General features: G+C 48.9%; 2 long non-coding RNA genes across 5 annotated transcripts; one reads left to right on the top strand and one right to left on the bottom strand.

Annotated features, from left to right (window-relative positions):
- Window positions 1-4140: 4140 nt before the first annotated feature.
- Window positions 4141-5868, top strand: LOC106806254. The gene is made up of 2 exons (XR_001393523.1): window positions 4141-4204; window positions 5661-5868. It is a non-coding gene; the product is annotated as an uncharacterized LOC106806254 (long non-coding RNA).
- Window positions 4141-9428, bottom strand: LOC106806253. 4 transcript variants are annotated; one of them, XR_001393519.1, is made up of 5 exons: window positions 9295-9428; window positions 8692-8845; window positions 7257-7421; window positions 5645-5741; window positions 4141-4212 (listed from the first exon to the last, which is right to left on the bottom strand). It is a non-coding gene; the product is annotated as an uncharacterized LOC106806253 (long non-coding RNA). The 4 variants fall into 4 exon arrangements; XR_001393520.1 differs by lacking the exon at window positions 7257-7421; XR_001393521.1 differs by lacking the exons at window positions 7257-7421; window positions 8692-8845; window positions 9295-9428 and adding an exon at window positions 6107-6166.
- Window positions 9429-10398: the final 970 nt, after the last annotated feature.

Here is a 10398-nt window from a genome sequence, read left to right as displayed (position 1 = left end):
GAGAGAGAGAGAGAGAGAGAGAGAGAGAGCGAGAGACTGAGAGAGAGAGAAAGGAAGATAATGTTATTTAATTAATTAATTCATTGTAAAATTAACGCTAATGAATCCCCGATGATATTTATAGAAAATGAGACGCCGCTAGCGATTATTTTTGTTATTATCAATAAATTACCAGAGGTGAATAATTGGACAAAATTTGAAAAAATGACAAAATCGAATAATGACCAAATTTTATTATTGTTATTATTCACACCGAATATTCATAGATGCCCCTGCAAGTGAGGCAGCGTGCCATGAAGCGTGGTATGCCTATCATATTCCCCAGCTATTATATCCCGTAGGCCATCAGAGAGAAAAACAACGGGGGGCTGGCTTAAATGACCATCATATCCCATAGACCATCAAAGAAAAACAACGGGGGCTGGCCTAACTGTCTATCGTATTCCGGGGCCATCAGAGAGAAACAACGGGGGGCTAGCCTAACTGTCTATCATATTCTCGAGCTATCATATCCCGTAGGCCATGCGAGAGAAACAACGGGGGGCTAGCCTAAATGGCTACATATTTCCCAGCTATCCTATCCCGTAGGCCATCAGCGAGAAACAACGGGGGGCTGGCTTAAATGACCATCATATCCCATAGACCATCAAAGAAAAACAACGGGGCTGGCCTAAATGTCTATCGTATTCTCGAGCTATCATATCCCGTAGGCCATGAGAGAGAAACACGGGGGACTTGCCTAAATGTCTATCATATCCCGATGCCACCAGAGATACACAGCGGCAGAGTTATATTAGGGCTCACTCGTTACCTTAATGCAAATCGAAAGCCTTTCATCCACCTCTCATGTCTGATAGCGAGAGAGCGTGGGTGGCACTACTGGGGAGAGGAGAGGATGGGATGAAAGGAGGAGGCGGTGTGTTATATACTTGCACTGCTTCCCCCGTTTCCCTAGATCCTTGCTACGGTCGCGTCGCCTGCATTTCACTATATAGTATCAAATATCAGAGAAATGAAATCGCATCGATTGCTCTCCGTAACAAATCAATACCGGCGCTGTTTCACTTTTTATAATTTCTATTCTTAGCCTACAGCTTATGATTGTACGAAACACGCCTATATATAGTATATAATATATATATATATATATATAATATAATATATAATATATATTTATATGTGTATGTGTGTGTGTGTGTGTGTGTGTGTGTGTGTAGTGTTGTCGTGCGTGTCGCGGTGTGCGTGTGCGTGTGCGGTGTGCCGCGTGGCGTGCGCGGCGCGCGTGTGGCGTGTGTGGTGATGGGCGCGGGGTGGGTCGGGCGTGTGCGGTGGCGGTGGTGTGCTGGGCGTGCCGGTGGGGCGTCGGGCCGCTGGAGCGTGTGTGTGTGTCGCTGTGTGTGTGTGTGTGTGTGCTGTGTGTGTGTGTGGTGTGGTGAGTGTGGTGTGTGCTGTGTGAAGTGTGTGTGTGTGTGTGTGAGTCTGTGGGTGTGTGTGTGTGTGTGTGTGTGTGTGTGTAGTGCGTGTGGTGTGTGTCGTGTGTGCGTGCGTGTGCGTGTGCGGTGTGGGCGTGTGGCGTGTGCGTCGTGCGCGTGATGGTGAGCGTCTGCTGCGTCCGCTCTCTCTCAACTCTAAGACACCCTTCAGATTTTGGCTGGGTACTCGGCGAGTTTCACTGCTACGCCGATACATCAGACAGACTTTAATGAAGAATAAATCGTTCGATAAATCTATTGAACTAGTAGAACTATAGAACTACACTAACAATAGATAACTAAAACACCTAGCGCCATTCATGAATATATCGGTTATAGTAGATTTCTATAATAAGGTGTATTCTTATTAACGTGCTGTCAGTGATCGCCGTAAGCGTGAAACTCGAGTAACAGCTCTTAAAGCTGATGCTTCTTGTGCCTTCTAATTTATCTGTACAGACTACCAGTGTATATATTATATAGTATATACTGCACCACACACACACCACACAACACACACGACACACACACAGCACAACACCCATCACACACACACACACACACACAACACACCACACGACACAGCACACATCACGCCACACACACACACACATCACACACACGACCCTGCACACAGCACACACCGGCCACACGCACCCGACATCACACAGGCGACCAGCACACATCACGGACACACACACACACAGCATATAGGTATATATTAAGTATTAGTAGACTATACCTCAATACTTCCGTTATAGAAACCTAAGCGGCTGCGCATCGGATCCAGAGACGTACACGAGGACAGCTTTGTTAACGGGACTGACATCGGGGTTCTGAACAAGTGTCTGGCTGAAGCAGCAAACGAGTGTCGCTCGGTGGCCATCCGCCCGCCGCTCTCAACCACGGCCCACTCACCACTACAGCAGGCTGTTAGGTGATGACGTGTGTAGTGTGTGTGTGTGTGTGGTGTGTGGTGTGTGTGGTGTGTGTGGTGTGTGGTGTGTGTGTTTGTGTGTGTGTGTGTGTGTGTGTGTGTGTGTGTTTGTGTGTGTGTGTTTGTGTGTGTGTTGTGTGTGTGTGCTGTGTGTGTCGCTGTGTGTTTGTATGTGCGCGTGTGCGCGTGTGTGTGTGTGTGCGTGCGCGTGCGCGCGTGCCTGCATGCGTGTGTGTGCGTGTGTGTGCGTGCGTGCGTGCGTGTGTGTGTGCGTGTGTACGTACGTCGTTGTTCAATCAACTGTAGGCGTGGTATGTGTATAGGTGCTTGACACGCCCACACGGTAATGGTAGGCGGTGCCTACCGACACGTAACAAATGCGGTTGCCGCTATCTTACTAAGACACGCCCACAGGGTAACGGATGGAGACTACCTATGCGTGACCATCATCTCTCGCACGCGCGCGCTCCCTCTCTCTTTCGTCTCTCTCTCTCTCTAAATCGAATAGGGAAATCCTCTCGAAACTCTCTCTCTCATCTCTGTCTGTGTGTGGACTCCCGGTGTCTCATATCTCTCTTTTTCTCACTCTCTCTCGCTTCTTTCCCTCTCTCGCGCTCTTGCTCCCCCCTCTCACATCTCTTGTCTCCCCTCCTACACTCTCTCTCTTCTCCTCGTACCCTTTATTCTGCTCACTCCCCTTTAACATAGCTCGCGTTTCTCCTTTCGCCTCGCCAGCATCCCTACACTCAGCCTCTTTTCCCGAGCGCCCGGCCCCCCAGACTCACCTCTCCCGCTCACGATTCTGCTCGTTGTCCTCTCACAACCCTTCTACCATTTCCTTGCTTCTCCTCCTCCTCGCCACCAAATCCATCTTCCTACCCCCTCCCTGCTCCATACGCCATGTCCATTCTCCTCTCGCGATATTTTCCACTTTCCCTTTCCTCTGCCTCTCTTTCGTTCCTCCCTTTATATATAATGTATGGTAACCGTTAGATTCCAGCTTCCTACTCACAGTTATTGTTCTGGCTTCATTTCAGAAATCTTGGAAGCAATAAGATTCACACGATTGCTGATGGAGCCTTTCAGAATCTTACCGAGCTTAGGGTGCTGTGAGTATATCTACATGTTGTATAGATGTAAGCGTGAGATTATGTTCTATGTGCGCAATCAATATGTGTATCGACATAATATACTGTGTATCGACCAACTTTAGATGTTATGTATGTCTGTCTGTCTGTATGTATGTCTGGCTGGTTGTCTGTCTGTGTCTCCCTCAGGGCACATCTCCCGTTCTTGCATTTTCTCTCTCGCTGACACGCGCTCTCTTTTTCTCTCTTTCTCTCTCTCTCTCTCGTGTCTTCTCGCTTTTTCTTTCTCTCTCTCTCTCTCTCTCTCTCTCTCTCTCTCTCTCTCTCTCTCTCTCTCTCTCTCGTCTCGTCTCTCTCTCTCTCTCTCTCTCTCTCTCTCTCTCTCTCTCTCTCGTCTTATATTATGTGTGACAACCGTGCTTGTTTACCCAGTGGCAGTGCTAATGTGAAATGCTGTGCCGCGTATGTAGAGAATCTGTTGGAAATCCGAATGACACATTTACATCATATTCAGAGAGTCGGACAAGTGTGTCAATACAACATGTAATTATTTATTGATTATACTACATCATACATAACAAACAACAAACAATATGTCAGATACTGTTTGTACTATCGATAAGCGATTAATGACGTCGTTGCATGCAGGTCTGGTAAGGAGCCATCGCCTGGAGCTGCTCCGCATCCTCGACAACCTGCTGGGAGAGGTAAGTCACTTTTGTATTCTCCTTGTCTTTCTCTCTGCCCCTCTCGTTCTCTCGCTCTCTCCTCATCTCTCTTCCCTCTCGTCTCTCTCGCTCTGTCTCCTCTCATCTCTCTTCTTCGCCTTCTTCCTCTCACTCTCTCCTCTCTCTCCTCATCTCTCTTCTTCGCCTTCTCTCTCTCTCCTCTCCCCTCTCGTCTCTCTCCTATCATCTCTCTTCTCGCTCTCTGTCTCTTCTCCCTCGTCCCTCTCTCTCTTCTCTCTCTGCCGGGAGCGGAGAGGAGAGGAGGAGGAAGGAGGAGAGAGGGGGCGAGGAGGTGGAGGAGGAGAGGAGAGAGGGGGCGAGGAGGAGGAGGAAGGGGAGGCGGAGGTGTCTCTTCTCCCTCGTCCCTCTCTCCTCTCTTCTCTCTCTCGTTCTCTCTCTGCCGGGAGCGAAGAGGAGAGAGGAGAGGAGGAGAGGAGAGGAGGAGGAAGGAGGAGAGAGGGGGCGAGGAGGTGGAGGAGGAGAGGAGAGAGGGGGCGAGGAGGAGGAGGGGAGAGAGGAAGCCCCCCGCCGAGGGAAGGGAGGAAGCCCGCCGCTGCCGCCTCCTCCTCCTCCTCCCCCCTCTCTCACCTCCTCCCTCTTCCCTCTTCCTCCTCCCTCCTCCTCCCTCCTCCCTCTCCAAAGGGAGGGCAAAGGCGAAGAAGAGAGATGAGAGGGGCCTCTGGAGAAGGCAGAGAAGAGCCGGAGGGGAGGGCCGAGGGGAGGGAGGAAGCCTGCCGCTGCCACCGCCGCCTCCTCCTCCTCCCTCTCCCCTCCTCCCTCTATCACCTCCTCCCTCCTCCTCTATCGTCTCATCATCACTGCTCCTCTGTCATCTCCTCCCTCCTCCCTCTCCAAAGGGAGGGCAAAGGCGAAGATGAGAGGGGCCACTGGAGAAGGCAGAGAAGAGGGGAGAGAGGGAGGAGACAGAGAGGAAGGCGACGAAGAGAGGGCGAAGATGAGAGGTGAGAGAAGAGAGAGAGGGAGGGAAAGGAGGGGCAGAGAGAGAACGAGAGAGGCAAGGAGAATACAAAGGTGACATACCTCTCTCCTCAGGGAGGAGGAGGGGAGAGAGGGGATAGAGGAAGCCCCCCGCCGAGGGGAGGGAGGAAGCCCGCCGCTGCCACCACCGCCTCCTCCTCCTCCTCCTCCTCCTCCTCTGTCATCTCCTCCCTCCTCCCTCTCCAAAGGGAGGGCAAAGGCGAAGAAGAGAGATGAGAGGGGCCTCTGGAGAAGGCAGAGAAGAGGGGAGAGAGGGAGGAGACAGAGAGGGAGAGGGACGAGAGGGCGAGAAAGGAGGAAGAGGAGAGCGAGAGAGGGGAGTGAAGGCGAAGATGAGAGGGGAGAAGAGAGAGAGGGAGGAAAGGAGAGGTAGAGAGGGGCAGAGAGAGAACGAGAGAGCAAGGAGAATACAAAGGTGACTTACCTCTCTCCTCAGGTTCATCGTCTGCTATGTTCGTGAAGTATCTGCGCAGCTCTTGTTCGACCTCCTCCTCGTCCATGGATGGCTCCAGGCGACCTGCATGCAACGACGTCATTAATCGCTTATCGATAGTACAAACAGTCATGTTACTTACAAGTATAATCAGTATGATGTATACAAGTATGATGTAGTATAATCAAAATGATTACATGTTGTATTGAAATCACACTGTCCGACTCTCTGAATATTATGTACATGTGTCAATATACAACAGCGAGAGGGAAGAGAGGGAGAGAGGGAGAAGAGGGAGAGAGGGAGAGAGAGGGGGGAAGAGAGATAAGAGAGGAGAGATGGGAGAGAAGAAGAGAGGAGAGAGGAGAGCGGATATATACACTCGAAAATTGTACAGTACACTGTATTCAGAACATCCTGCACATATACGCGCCCCGTGTTATATATACGCTTTCATTATCACGTCGCTGTTATTGCGTGTGTCAACACAGCTGGTGGAATCCCAACGTGTATATACAATTATAATTATAAGCTGATAACAAAAAATATTTGGGGCAAGGTGACAGAAGCGGACAGAAAGTGAATTCGAGTCGACGTTTGGCATGTGGGAGGGAAGTTTAGGAGCCAATATCTTCGCCTAGGAGTATCGTATTGACAGCGGTTGGTCTGTTTTAGAGAGCAAAGAATTCTGCTTAATGCAATATCATAAAATTATTTTAGACTCGCAGGCCAAGTAATAATCATGTCGTGAATAGCACTATTTTCCCGTTTTTCCGTTGTACACTCTAGGTATTTATTAGCTCTTGAACTTATCAAGCAGCACGAATTCTAGCCATATTGGAGATTTGAGCCCCGTTTCTTGACTCAATCTAAATTAGATTGTGCAAGAGGAGTAAGGCGAAAGTTACCAAACATGAGGAAATCTAGTCGCCGGGTGAATGCAAATTTTGTACTTAAAATTATTTTTATTTAATTCTAAGCCTATTTATTTGAATTTAATCGCGATTAAAAAGCACTGTTCTGATTGGCTGGAATTTAATCACGCGTAAAATCGAATTTAATCGCGATTAAAAAGCACTGTTCTGATTGGCTGGAATTTAATCACGCGTAAAATCGAATTTAAGCGCGATTAAAACCCAATGTTCTGATTGGCTGGAATTTAATCGCGCTTAAAATCGAATTTAAGCGCGATTAAAAACCACTGTTCTGATTGGCTGGAATTTAATCACACTTGAAATACATTTTAAGCGTGATTAAAATACATTTTAAGCGTGATTAAAATAGGTAGGTTTTGGCGGTAATGGCCTTCCATACAAAGGCAGTAAACACTGATCTCGAGTCGTTTTCGGCGAAATACGAGTTTTTCAACGCTCATTATCTCAGCGTAGGGGCATCGTAGGGACATGCGGTTTGTTTTATATTAACAAAGGTAGGACAGTGATCAATAATACCGCAAAGAATCGTCAAAATAAAACGGGGAAAGTTTCTTAATTCGACTAATACTGCAACATGGTTTCAGCATTTCACCGTTGTACGCTCTCCTTCTTTATATGCTCTTGATGTTATATAGCTACTATGATGTATGTTTCTGGCACTTACAGTGACGATGAGTGGGTGAGCTTGAGCGAGCCACTGCGGTTGTTGCGCACACACATCGGTGAGTTGGGGGCCGACCCCATCACTCGTCATGCTCACTCCATCCTCAGCATCCGACACCGAGCCATTCTTATTCTTCTTACGGTGGTTGAACGCTTGCTGAACAAACTACAAAGATATATATAGAGAGAGAGCGAGTGAGTGAGTGAGAGAGAGATGAGAGTCAGTGAGAGAGAGAGAGAGAGAGTGAGAGAGAGAGAGAGCGAGTGAGTGAGAGAGAGTGAGTCAGAGAGAGAGAGTCAGTGAGAGAGGGGGAGGGGGAGGGGAGAGAGAAAGAAAGGGAGAGATGTAAGCAGCAGTAACAGCTAAGGTTTAAGAAAAATTACATTAAATTTACGTTATACTTGTAGTTATAGTTACAGCTATAGCAACACAGTTGTAATGATATTTAAAAGTTTACATTGCAGTCATGTCTCAGTTAACATGAGTTTTTCAAGTGTTCAGATATAAGCTAGAGTGCTTGGACAGTTACTATGGGCAGTAGCAGCAGCAGCAGCAGCACAGCAGTACCAGTAGCAGCAGCAGTAGCAGCAGCAGCAGCAGCAGCAGTACCAGTAGCAGCAGCAGCAGCAGCAGTACTAGCAGCGCAGGCAGCTAGCAAGCAGCAGCAGTAGCAGCAGTACTAGCAGCAGCAGTAGCAGTACTAGCAGCAGCAGTAGCAGCCAGCAGCAGCAGCAGCAGCAGCAACAGTACCAGTAGCAGCAGCAGTAGCAACAGTAGGAGCAACAGCAGCAGCAGCAGCAGCAGCAGCAGTACTAGCAGCAGCAGTAGCAGTACTAGCAGCAGCAGTAGCAGCCAGCAGCAGCAGCAGCAGCAGCAGTACTAGCAGCAGCAGCAGCAGTAGCAGCAGTACTAGCAGCAGCAGTAGCAGTAGAAGTAGCAGCAGCAGTAGCAGCAGTAGGAGCAACAGTAGCAGCAGCAGCAGCAGTAGCAGCAGCAGCAGCAGTAGCAGCAGCAGCAGCAGCAGTAGCAGCAGCAGTACTAGCAGCCAGCAGTAGCAGCAGCAGCAGCAGCAGCAGTACTAGCAGCCAGCAGTAGCAGCAGCAGCAGCAGCAGCAGCAGTACTAGCAGCAGCAGCAGCAGTAGCAGCAGCAGCAGCAGCAGCAGCAGCAGCAGTACCAGTACCAGCAGCAGCAGCAGTAGTAGCAGTATAGCAGCAGCAGCAGCAGTAGCAGCAGCAGCTGCAGCAGCAGCCAGCAGACCGCAGCCCGCAGCAGCGAGCAGCGCAGTAGCAGCAGCAGTATAGCAGCCAGCAAGTAGCAGCAGCAGCCGCAGCAGCAGCAGCAGCAGCAGCAGCAGCAGCAGCAGCAGCAGCAGACAGCAGCAGCAGCAGCAGCAGACAGCATAGCGCGTGTTTCTCACGTGTTTGCTTACTCACCCAGCTCTTCTTCTTCTTCTTCTTCTTGCCGCTCTCATTGTTCACCGACTGGCCACTGGCGGCGCTGCAAGCACTCGACACGCTGCATTCGCTCAACATGCTCTCCTGTGATAGGTGGAGCATCATGCGACCTCCCGGCTCGACCTTGTCAACGCTGAAACACACGCCGCCGCCATCATAAATGACAATCCTAGATGACATCGCACATGACAATGATGACATCATCGTACGTGACATATCACACATGAAGTAGTCATAAACTTCTCACATAATTATTACCCATTGTTTAGTCAGAATGCAAATGTAAAACAGCAAGTACAGGTGCATCCACATACAGATGCATCCATTCCACATACAGGTGCATCCATGTACAGGTGCATCCATTCCACATACAGGTGCATCCACATACAGGTGCATCCACATACAGGTGCATCCATTCCACATACAGGTGCATCATCATGCATACCATCTCCACATACAGGTGCATCCACATACAGGTGCATCCATTCCACATACAGGTGCATCCACATACAGGTGCATCCACATACACGTGTGTTACAATGTGATGCAGTATATATAGGAGATAGGAGACTAGACACTCACATGGCTCTTTGCTCACAGAGCGCGCCACTGTCTCGTCGGTGGCGACGTCAACGCCGCGGACGTGATGTCACTTCTTCAGGCAGTCGATGGTGTGACGCGGCTTACACAGATCCGTGTCCTGCACGGTAGAGATAGCGGTAACGATTACTGACAATTATTATATTACTTGTTATTAGAAGACAGTAATTGTAATTGTATCAATAGTCTCTTTTCACACACCCGCGCGCGCAGACAATGGCTTGCACACAATCGCACAGACGCACGCACACATACACGTGCACGCACATGTCACCGGCACACATTAAATGCACAAGCGCACGCATACGCTCACGCACATACACGCGCACACACAGACGCACGCACACATACACGTGCACGCACATGCAGGGCGTCAAGTGACAAGTGACGCTCAAAAAATAGAAAAATAGGAATTTCAGATGTGAAAAAAAGGAGGAAAATAGGAATTTTGGTGAGAAAATACATGTTAAATAGGAATATTTGTTGCGTTAGATGGCCTCCCAACACCCCTGCAGCGATCCCGATCCACCACAAATGGTTTTATTAATATACATATTTGGAGTTACATCACATGCGAAACATATTTTTGAGGTTTTAATGAGAAATGCATGTTAAAATTGATAAGTAGGTTTATACATGCATAAGCACCCATACATGTAGACTACTCCAAAATAGTATGACGTACATGTATACATGGGCGGATCGCCTTTTTGAAAAAGGGGGGGTCCAGTAAGAAATAAAGGGCATTTTTATAAAAAGGTGCCGAAGGCAGGTTATGCGACGTGTCTAAGGCACGTTGCCACTTAGGGGGAGGGGGGGTTAGGGGGACCTCCCCCCAAAAAAATTTAAAAATTGGTGCATTCTGAGAGCATCTGAGCAGTAATTTTGATGTCTAGAATGCAAGATGGAATTCCAAATTTTTGAGCAGAAAATTATCTTTTATGTGTTTTCCCTTTTTTGGGGGTAAAAAAGGGGGGGTCCGGACCCCCTGGACCCCCCTTCTGGATAGGAACTTGACGCCCTGCACATGTCACTGCACACATTAAACGGACAAGCACACGCATACGTTCATGACTAACGTTGTTA

Source organism: Priapulus caudatus, unplaced genomic scaffold, assembly GCF_000485595.1.
Source record: "Priapulus caudatus unplaced genomic scaffold, Priapulus_caudatus-5.0.1 Scaffold150, whole genome shotgun sequence".
NCBI lineage: Eukaryota > Metazoa > Priapulida > Priapulimorpha > Priapulimorphida > Priapulidae > Priapulus > Priapulus caudatus.
The sequence above is the reverse complement of the archived record's forward strand: the minus strand, read 5'-3'. Positions and strand labels throughout refer to the sequence as shown.